General features: G+C 33.9%; 1 protein-coding gene across 6 annotated transcripts in view; it reads right to left on the reverse strand.

The window, feature by feature from the left end:
* The window catches only part of LOC306858802 (oxysterol-binding protein-related protein 8-like), an 83,264-nt gene extending 73,022 nt beyond the window's left edge, over positions 1-10,242 (reverse strand). For 4 of the 6 annotated variants that reach the window (XM_079399541.1, XM_079399540.1, XM_079399538.1 and 1 more), the window contains exon 1: positions 9,932-10,208. The gene's annotated coding sequence lies outside the window, so the exon portion shown is untranslated. Of the gene's footprint in view, positions 1-9,931 lie in introns of all 6 variants that reach the window. The other 2 variants (XM_079399542.1, XM_079399539.1) reach the window with 1 other exon arrangement.
* Positions 10,243-10,783: the final 541 nt, after the last annotated feature.

Below are 10,783 nucleotides of genomic sequence, written 5' to 3' on the forward strand. Positions count from 1 at the left end.
AGATTTGATATGGGTCTATAGTTGCTCAACATGGTGTTATCAAGATTGCGCTTTTTCAGAAAGGGCTTAACAACTGCAGTTTTAAGGGAGTTTGGAAAAGTCCCAGAAAGAAGTGAGGCGTTCACCACTTCTAAGAGATCAGCTTCTAAACAGTTAAGCACATTTTTGAAAAAGGATGTGGGAAGTGTGTCAAGATAGCAGGTTGAAGATTTAAGGTGCTGTACTATTTCTTCCAAAATTTGTTATCAATTTTTTTAAAAACACACATAGTCACTTCTTTTTGAAATTGCGGTCGAATCTGTGTGACCTCTGCATAACTTGAGGATGTGCCAATCTCCTTTCTGATATTATTGATCTTCTCAGAAAAGAAGGAAGCAAACTCATTGCATTTGCTGTCGGAGAGCATTTCGCTGGGACTCTGACTGGGGGGTTTGTCAGTCTCTCAACAGTCGCAAAAAGAGTGCGAGTGTTGTTTAAGTTACTGTTTATAAGGTTTGAAAAGAAAGTCTGTCTATCTGTGGCTAGTTCCACATTGAAAGCATGAAGGCTGTCTTTATAGATGCTATAGTGAATTTCGAGTTTCGTCTTCCGCCACATCCGCTCAGCTTTTCTGCATCGTCTTTTCATGCTCTGAACTGCTGTTGATTTTCTCCAAATTGATTTTTGTCTGCCCCGTCTTCTTGCTGACCTTTATCAGAGCAATATCATCAATAACATTCTTAACTTTTGAGTTAAATGACTCCAGGAGAAGATCAACAAGGTCTGCAGAAATACTTGGTGTTAATGATATTGCCTTCATAAATAGCGCTGATGATTCGATGACAGAGCTGATGATGCGTGGCCGCTGTGGCCTGTCAGCACATCCCTATCACTCTCTCCTGCTTTCTCATTCTCCTTCTCTTTTCAGCACTAGGCTTAAACAGATTAGCAGGTCAGATCGTCATTACTAGGGAGAAATCTCTGCCCACGTCCGAGCGGGTTCCATGACGTAACCTCATCACTTACACACCCTGATTGTTTATCGTGAATTGTTCTTCAAAAACTACCGTATTACAGCATCCCACCACTGAAGCATTTATAGAGCAGACAAGATCTTCAAGTGTTTTTGTCCTGAGAGACTATGAGGAGGATCACCCACCCTGACAGACAGAAAGACGTCTTGTGACACTACCATGTGACATTTTTATAAGCAGCAACAAAAGGTTGACTTCATTTAATAACGAAGCCAGGAAATTGAATTATGTAATAAGAGCCACACAAAAGCCGAACAACCAGCACCTCAGGGCACCAGCTGCAAATACTTACGAAAATTTGTCTCTAAACAACAGCCTCTTCATCCTTTGATATTCAATTAGTGAAGATTCACACATCAATATGTCTTAAAGTGGCCTGAGCGAGTTTTCAGTTAAAGAGATTTTAAACATCTGCTCAAGGCAAAGCAATAATCTCACTAAAACAGACGGCAAGAACAACAATCAACCCTCTGTGTCTATGTGCCAGTTGTGTCTTTAAAAAGCCACATAAAACTTGATTATTTAGCTTTGAAGGGGAGGAAGAGGGTGTAGAATAGCAGTCATACCGACTCGACATCAAAGAGAGAGAGTCACACCCAAAGTAATGCATTCAGAGGCACCATCCATCTCATTGCGCCATAAAACATCTGATCTGAGGCCTATTTTTAATGCACCTGTGCACCGTTTTTGCATTTTCTGTCCTGTTATGTTGTATAAAAGTTGAGATCGAGGCCATTTAGCTTCAGGAGCCTCTGAACAAGGACAAGCTGACTCAGAAACAGCTTTTTCCCTACAGCTGTTTCCCTACTAAAGTCTGACCAATGATACCCCCCTCACACACCACTACAAACTCTTCACCCCTCCCCATCATTAAATCGGTTAAAAAAAAAAAAAAAAAAAAAAAAAAATCTACACACTGAGTACTATGCACTGGAAATTTTTATTTCTATGCACTTTCAATGTTCATTGCACTAGTGTTTATATATCTTAAAGTATAGCTTATTCATATCCATTTGTAATTATATTCATAGTTTTTGCTCATAGTGTACATACATTTACTGCACAATCCATCTGTATAGTATGCTCATATCATCCGTCTGTATATCATACTGATAGTATTTAAAAAATTTGTAAATTATGTCCATAGTACTACTGCCTTATCTGTATATTCTGTACATATGTAACATATTGTAGGCACTGTATATCCTGTACCTCTGCTTATTGCACTTCTGGTTAGATGCTAACTGCATTTCATGCCCTGTACCTTACATGTACCATCCAATGCACATCCATGACATTTGCACATCCGGTTTATATATAATCTGCTTCATCTTCGCATATTACTGTGTGTATATAACGTAGAATGTGTACTACATACTGTGTATAATGTGTATCGGTAACTGTATGTCTGTCTAATAGTACACTGTGTGTACTGAGTATATGTATGTGTATATTACACATTGTCATCTGTATAAGTCTGTACGTATGTATGGTAATGTCTATATGTAAATTGTTTCTGCACTGTCTGGAGCACGCTCTCAAGAATTTCACTCACGAAGGCACATGTGCTGTGGTGATGTGACAATAAAAGTGATTTGATTTGATTTGATGTGCAATGACAATAAAGTTGAATCTAATCTAATCTAATTTAGCAGGCCTTTTCTTTCCAAAAAAGGATGTTTTCGCAGAGATGCCATAGAAGAGAGTTGCACAAACCAGGCTAAATGATGACCTTTGATTTGGCCTGCCATGCAATATCACATAAGTAGGGTTAAATCAAAAATTGCCATTAAAACATATCCTCATTTCTAATGTATATTTTTTGTTTTATTTTTGCATTGAAATGTGAATTTGATTTTTTTAACTCCAAAAAAAACTTTACTTTTTTATTTATTTGTTTAATATAGTTTGATGGGTATAGAGACAAATTTCAAAATTCGATTTTCATCTAGCTAACAATTGAGATATGGACATTTAATGGATTTTTTGAGGTAAATGTAATTGAGGTAAACATAAAATTGTTTATAAGCTGTTTTATGGTTGCCTTTCCGTGGTTGCTCTGATTGAACGATTACATTAAACATGAAATATTTAGTAGTTGTTCTGTTTCTTTTAACAATTTCTGATGTTCATTCATTCATGTTTATTTCTTGCTATAAATAGTAGTAAAGAGAAAGAGATGATCGGTTCATATGCCGCTTGAACTGAGGCGCTACAGTGATCCGTCACGACACATTAAAGGGCGTCAAAACAGTATTTATTCTATGACTTTAAATAAAATTTGAATTTGAAAGCTGAAACTTTGTTTTATATCTGAAGTTACAAAGCACAGGAGGCATGCAAAAAATAATGTAAGGTTTTGTTCACAAAATGAAAACAGCAAAGATCAATTCTTGGGATTTAACGATCACTATCAGTTCATAAATGTGAGTACTGATTAAAAGGAAGGGATCAATATTTTAACTCTATTGGATAGAATACAACATTTACTTTCAGCCCATGAGCCTCAGTCAAGTTTGATTCATGGCTCTTTGTGCTAAACTTTTTTTTTTTTTTAATGAAGAACAGTTTTAAAATCTTAAGAACCCTTTTCCACTTTAAAGAACTTTTTGTGGAATTAAATTTTTTTAAAGGTTCTCCACGGAACCATCAATGCTTTATTTTTGAGCGTGCACCTCCTTCTCTCTGTGCGTCTCCTCACAGTCGGCCGCGTTCCCTACCGTTCACCTCTGTGAGAGAGCTATATTTAGTTCAGCCCACAGAACACGTCCAGGAGTCCCTAACAACAGCTGGGAATCTGTGCCATGCAGGAGAGCAGGATTCCTTCAGTCCAAACCAAACCTCATTAACATGAGGACCAAGTCATCAGCACGACCCTGAGTCACACTAACACTGAGATTCATCTCATGTAGTTTACCCTACTTTTAACAACCAAAAGAAATAGTTTATGATAAGGTTAATTATAAAACATTTTTAAAACAGTTTTATATGGAGTGTTTTTTTCTTCTTTCAAGCCTCTCAGCCGAGCCCTCAATGACAATATATTTAACAAAGAGGATTAAAAGTGCATTGCCGCAACATGTCTCTCTCAAACACAGATGAACCAGTCAGGGCACGACCATGGCACACAGAGACTGGCAAAGAAAAGTGAGTTTTGTTTGGAATAATTTATCATGCAGGTAATTTATTGCCAATTTATTGCAAACAAGGTAAGAGAGTAATTTATACGCCATTAGTGTGATCAAACAGAATTGAGAAATAATAAAGTTTTAAATACTCTCCCCATCTGCAATTGGTCATATGAACACGGACCTTCACCCCAAACTCACGGAACTGATAGAGACCATGGTTATTATTGTTAATGAAAATGTTTTGCTAATTGAAATAAAGCTGAAATAAACAATATATGTAAAACAAAACTGTTGAAGCACTAAAATGGCTAAATTTAAATAAATAAGAACTGAAACAAGAAATAAAAGAAACAAACAGAAATTATAATAGTAAAAAGCTAATAAAAAAATGACTAAAATTAAAAATGCATTCTAAATCATAAGCACGCTGTAAAACAACTGTAAAAACAAAATACTACAGCTTAAACTGCAATTAAAATGAGAATTTAAATATAAAAAATGAAAATAAATTAAATATGAATTCAAACTATGAAAAAGAAAGAAAAAAGAAAAAAAGAAAATGATGAGCACATAATTGGAAAAATTACTATAATATAAAAATAAAAATATATACTATAAAACAAATATTACAAATTAGGCTAAAAGAAATCTTAAAATATAAAAATATCAAATAAAACAGAACTATAACTTGCCAGGATGTTATTGAAAATAAGAACCTGTTCTTAATTGACTTGCCTGGTTAAATAACGGTTAAATATAAGAAAATATAAACAAAAATTAACCCAGCTGCTTAACAACTGTTAGTTTAATATTATTTATATAATATTTTCATTTTTTATTATATTTTTAACATATTCTATGTTATTATGTCCAGTCCAATTCTGCTTGATCTCACTATAATGGCACAGAAATGACACACTTCACCTTTGAGTGTTTACAGAGTTACTAAACCATAAAGCGCATTCCTCAACAGACAAAAAGACAAAAAGGAGATGTTGTTAATAAGACTCCTTTTCACCACATTATAATTACCATTTCACTGAACAGACTAATGATGAAATACCAGAATTGCAACAGCCGTCAGGTAAAAGAAACCTCGTCCTACATGTCTGAGGAGAAACACAGGCATTCTCTCTCACACACACACACACACACACACACACACACACACACACACACACACGTTATTCACTCCTGACTGACATCTCAGCTCTTACTGTGCTCTGCCCACACAAGCTCACTTCACTGGAGGAAAGTCCACACCATTAACCTCAGATGACACCACAGCACTGACTCTTTACAAGACTGACTGACTCATGAAAAGACATGCTGTGTGCTTAATCATAAATCAAACAACTTATGACCCTGGAGCTATGCTACAGAAACATCCCATATTTAGCCTCACGTTAGGTTTAATAGAATAAAATTGATGTGTGTGTATATGTATGTGTGTGTGTTTGTGTGGTTATATATGTATTTATTTGCATTAATTGAAATTTTTGTTGCTTGAAATAAAAAATATGAATATAAATAAAATATTAGTCAACTTCCAATGCAGAATTTCCCAATTTCTAAATAAAAATAAAATAAAATAAATGAAACAAAAAACTTAATATATTTTATTTACATAGTTTCCATGGCAACATTTCTCATTTTCTAAATAAAACTAAAACTGAAATAAAAGTGTATAATTATGTAATAAAAAAATGAAAAAGGCAAATGCACAACAAAATTACAAAAATAAATAAAAATAAATAAAATAAAAATAAAAACAAATAAATAAATATTCAACTATCAATACTGACATTAGAACAATAATTTTAAAAATAATAATTAAATAAAAATAACTGACCAGTAAAGAACCACTTAGCAACCACCCTAGTAACAATAAAAATCCTAGCAATGCCCTAATAACCACAACACCCTTCACTTCTGCTCTAATCAAGTTTATACTTACATTTTGGCATTTTGCACTGCAAATTTTGTTGGCTGTTATGATAAATGGATTTTTCCCATTTGTAAGTCACTTTGGATAAAAGCACAACACAAACGCAGCATCACGGCAACACGTTTCGCACAGGCACGTGGCACTAAAATTTTATATAGAAAAATCGACTTATAAATCAGAACGCTATTATAACATTAAATCCTTCATCTCAGAAGTGTTCTAATCAGATGATGTGCATTTCCTGTTTTGAGAGTTTCGATATCAACATTTCATGCCGTTCACATGAGAAACAGTTACTGTTCTCACCTGATCTCTGTTTCATCTGTCGCATGTCACGTTATGTTTATGAATCTGCCCATTTAATAATAACACACAAACAGCTTCCTTCTCACAAAGCAGATCATTGATTCATTTCCCAGTGTACAGAGGCTGGTATTACACTCCGTTCACCCTCCCAAATCAAGAAACGCATGCTTCGGATATCAAACACCCCTCACGGCTTTGACATTCAGAGCCTTGTGAAGGACACAAGAGAAGCCATAATGAAGGTGATGGATTTAATGAAGATTAAAACGCCATTTGAACAGGTATTCAGGCAAAAATGAAGGAAGTTTAGAGATTACGGCCACAGCCTTAAAGGCGTCCATGTCAGCGGGAAGGTCATTAATATGAATGAAGCGTCGCGACTCTGTCGGGGTGCAGAGGATTTGCACCTGAGCACATGCTTCGTGACCAGGGGGAAAAAAAAAAATTATTTGTATGCTGGGCCTTTACAATTAAGATTAAACCGTTAAATATTAACAAAGAAACTTTGAATGATTCACAACAAGAATCATTCATTGTGAATCAGGCTACACTGATTGTGTATGTTTGTTGAAATCCAACTATTAACTAATTTGTTAAGAAATAAAAACTTTTTTTGTTGTTGTTGCTTGAAATAAAAACTTAAAATACAATAAATAATATATATATATAATTATTTAATATTCTATTTATAATGAAGTTATTATTTTTATATTGTTTATTATTGATTATTATTACAATGTTAAATAAATACATATTATATGATTTAATAACAATAGTATTTAATTATTTTAAATATATAAATAAATGCAACTGCAGCAATACTGACATTATAACAATAATTCTCAATAATTAAGATCTTTTAGCAGAAGGATAAGTGGCTGCAGTGTTGAGTAAGTCACTCTAAAATGTAATTAATTACTAGCTAATAATTACATCTTCAACAGTGTAATTATTAATAATCACATATCAACCTCGGTCACTTGAACATTAAAAATGTAGACATGAAATGCTCCTTTAATTCTCTCATATAAATGCTATAAAACTGCATAAATTATTCTTGAACTCAAAGTACCTAAGGGAGGTTAGAATTGAAAACATAAATATTAATGTTAGATGTTATATCCCCTATTTGATGTCAAATCTGCTATTGTTTTACACAGAATTGTTTTATAGTCTATACAATACGTAATGCAATTACATCAGATGTAAATGTACTTAAATTAGGAGTAATCCCTTACTTTACGTTTTAGAAAAAGTAATATACAGTTACTTAGTAATGCATTAAACCCAACACTGATTGGTTGTATAAAAACTTGTTTTTTCCAGTTGCATCTAGTGCTGTCAAACGATTAATCGTGATTAATTGCATCCAAAATACGTTTTTGTTTGTGTATATTTATTATGTATATATAAACACACACACATGATTGTATATATTTAAGAAAAATATGTTATATTTGTTTATTAAATATATTTGTATATAATATAAATTATATAAATATAAATATATACATGTAAATCGTTTGACAGCAGTAGATGCATTTTTAGAAATAGTTGGACAACAATGGCGCATCAACCTGGATTGTGTCCTCAGCTAGTAACACTATGCAAAATAAGACGCCAAACACACCAGCAGCGTCAGTAATGCACAACAACACAGGAATTTGACAGGCAAATGACGATCACTGTCTCTCATAATGTTTTGAGTTGTACACGTGCACGCTTTCATACGAACCAAACAATCTTTTGAAATTACGATGCATAATGCAGCAACAAGGACATAAAGATCAGGCACTTCTGAAGTTTAGATCTTGAACACAGACCTATATCAGACTCAAACGTCAGTGTTTGACATCAGAGGTGCACGACACACTAACAATACGGGTTTAGGATTACATGTTTAGATAGCAGTTGCTACCGCTAAACTTAAAATACGTGCATTGTTAGGAAACTCTAACAGGTGCTAGACCTAACATTTCACAAGCTCACTTCAACAAAGCGACACAGAGAGCTATGTGGAAGTGCACACTCGGGTTTCTGAACACCATTCTGTCTCTAAAACGGAAAGTGGAAACAAACCTTTACGCAAAGGTCAAAGACACACACAGAAACACAAGATTTTGGTGCGGTCGTGTATCTTTTCTTGTCTAATCACAGACATCTGAGCCTGAAACAACAATACAGGCTAAACAGTGTCAATCAGAGTATGTTTTGTGGTCAAATTCATGTAATTAAAACCTAATTAACTTGTAATTCTTCTGTGAAGCTGCTGTTTAGTTACTGTATTACTATAATGTAATACATAATATGTTATTAGAATACTATCATGGTAATTAGAGATTTACCACAATGAAAACATTAATAGGACAAGGTAAATATAGAGTAAATAAAACAATAAATCAACATGTTGTGGTCAACTTTGCACCAGATATATTTGAGTATTAAAAAGACAAATGACAGAAATGTATCATGTTTCCTCCAAATTATCATAATTACTACAGTGATAATACTATATACATCATTACAAAAAAACTAAACTATTTTCACTAGTAAATTTCACATAAAATTACAAAGAAATGGCAAGTAAAGAAAGTTTGAAATAGAAAAACTAAAATGGTATTCTCTTGTAACACTAATAATCTTTGTTTTATTTACAACTTCAGAAAATAATTTGTTACATTTTATAATAAATATACTATAATAAAACTATTAAAAATACTATAATAAAAGTGATAGCGTCCTGTACAATAATAATCAAAAAGCTGTATGGTTTACTAATGGATGATGATATGGTACTTCCATACATATTGCTTGATTACCATATTATTTAATGTTCAAACTGTTACTTTAAGGGATCTCGTAAAATTGCATAAAATCTGATATTATAAAAATTGTGATGCTGTGCAGTCAAGGTACTTTTTTATTATTATGTTATTATGATTGCACTTTCATAACAATGATATTTTGCAGTGAACTATGGTTAACTCTTGTGAATATTTAAAAAGGATGTCTGCATAGATAAATATGATTGTTTAGGTTAACATCAAAAGCAGCCTGAGTGTGTCAGCTTACATAACATGCATGCTCACTGCATTAAACCTCTGAACTCAGCCTGTTCATCAGGATTATAAGACATTTAGGTACAAAATCTGATCTAAATGATGGAGGATGTGTGTCTGCAACATGCAGCTTGCCTTTTAAAACCTAGTGGGCTGCCTAACTAGGCCAGATCATCGTTTCATTTTAGATACTTAAGGAATACCATGGTATTACAATAATGGACGTGTCCAAAACACTGGCACTAGTATGATTTACATCATATATGTTTGTGTAGTAATGGTGAATGCGCTGTTGGCGACCAAAATACAAACTAACGTTAAATAGGCATAAACCGTCTATAATCGATGATTCCCGCCTAACAACAAATATGCTGTCTAGATAGGGAGCTCACTAGGTTTCGGAACACAGCCCATAGAGAGCAGTTCACGGGTTATATGTGTGTAAATACATAAGCACATAACATAAGCACTAACCTTAATTGTCCTCCTGAGGGAAAACAGAGGCTTTTGCTTGAGAGAATGAGGTAAAATGTGAATTGTTTAGATTGCGTCGTCTGAGGAGAATCCGTCTGTCAGTCCATCAGTAAATGGTTAAAACTTCTCGGACGTGTTTTGGATCTCAAACGCTTTAACTGTGAACCATAAACGCGTTTTGATGCAATTTAAAAGCCTTGCGTATTCGTTCGCACGTCTGTCTTCCTTCCTCTGTGTTTATCTGCGATCGTTGAGTTCTGCCTGCCGCGCTCGAGGGAGCGACGTTCGGTTAGGCTAAAAATTAAAAGCCCGCGAAAGCAGCAGGTCTAGGATCAGTTCTCTGAGATGGAACGCCGGATGACGTCACTTTAACAAAGATTCCGACAGATCTCAGATCAGCTGGTCTTTAAAAATCATATTAACTGCGAAATGATCATGTAACGCTAGGGTTATGTGTTTATTTATTTTTTAAACATATTAAAAAGTAAACAAAACAGAAAAATCGGCTGACATGTACAGTACAGTATCATAAAATATTTTACACAGATATTAGCCTGATTTGGACCTGATTTGACATTTTCTATCACATGACTTTTATTTTTATTTTTTTACAGCATGCTAAATAAACAGAAAATACTAGAAAAATGTAATTAATCCAAGGCTGCCACCGTGTGGTAGTGAGCGTCAAAACAGGGCAATAAACCATTTGGTGATAATTATTACAATAACTGCATTGCATTCCACGAATGAGCAACATATTTATAGAGAGAGAGAAAATAAAGTGAACTAGTTTCATAGTTTAGGTCAAATTTGACCTGCTTAAAGTTGTTCAGATCTGTAGACTAGTATATA

This window comes from Barbus barbus (genome assembly GCF_936440315.1).
Source record: "Barbus barbus genome assembly, chromosome: 39".
Lineage (NCBI taxonomy): Eukaryota > Metazoa > Chordata > Actinopteri > Cypriniformes > Cyprinidae > Barbus > Barbus barbus.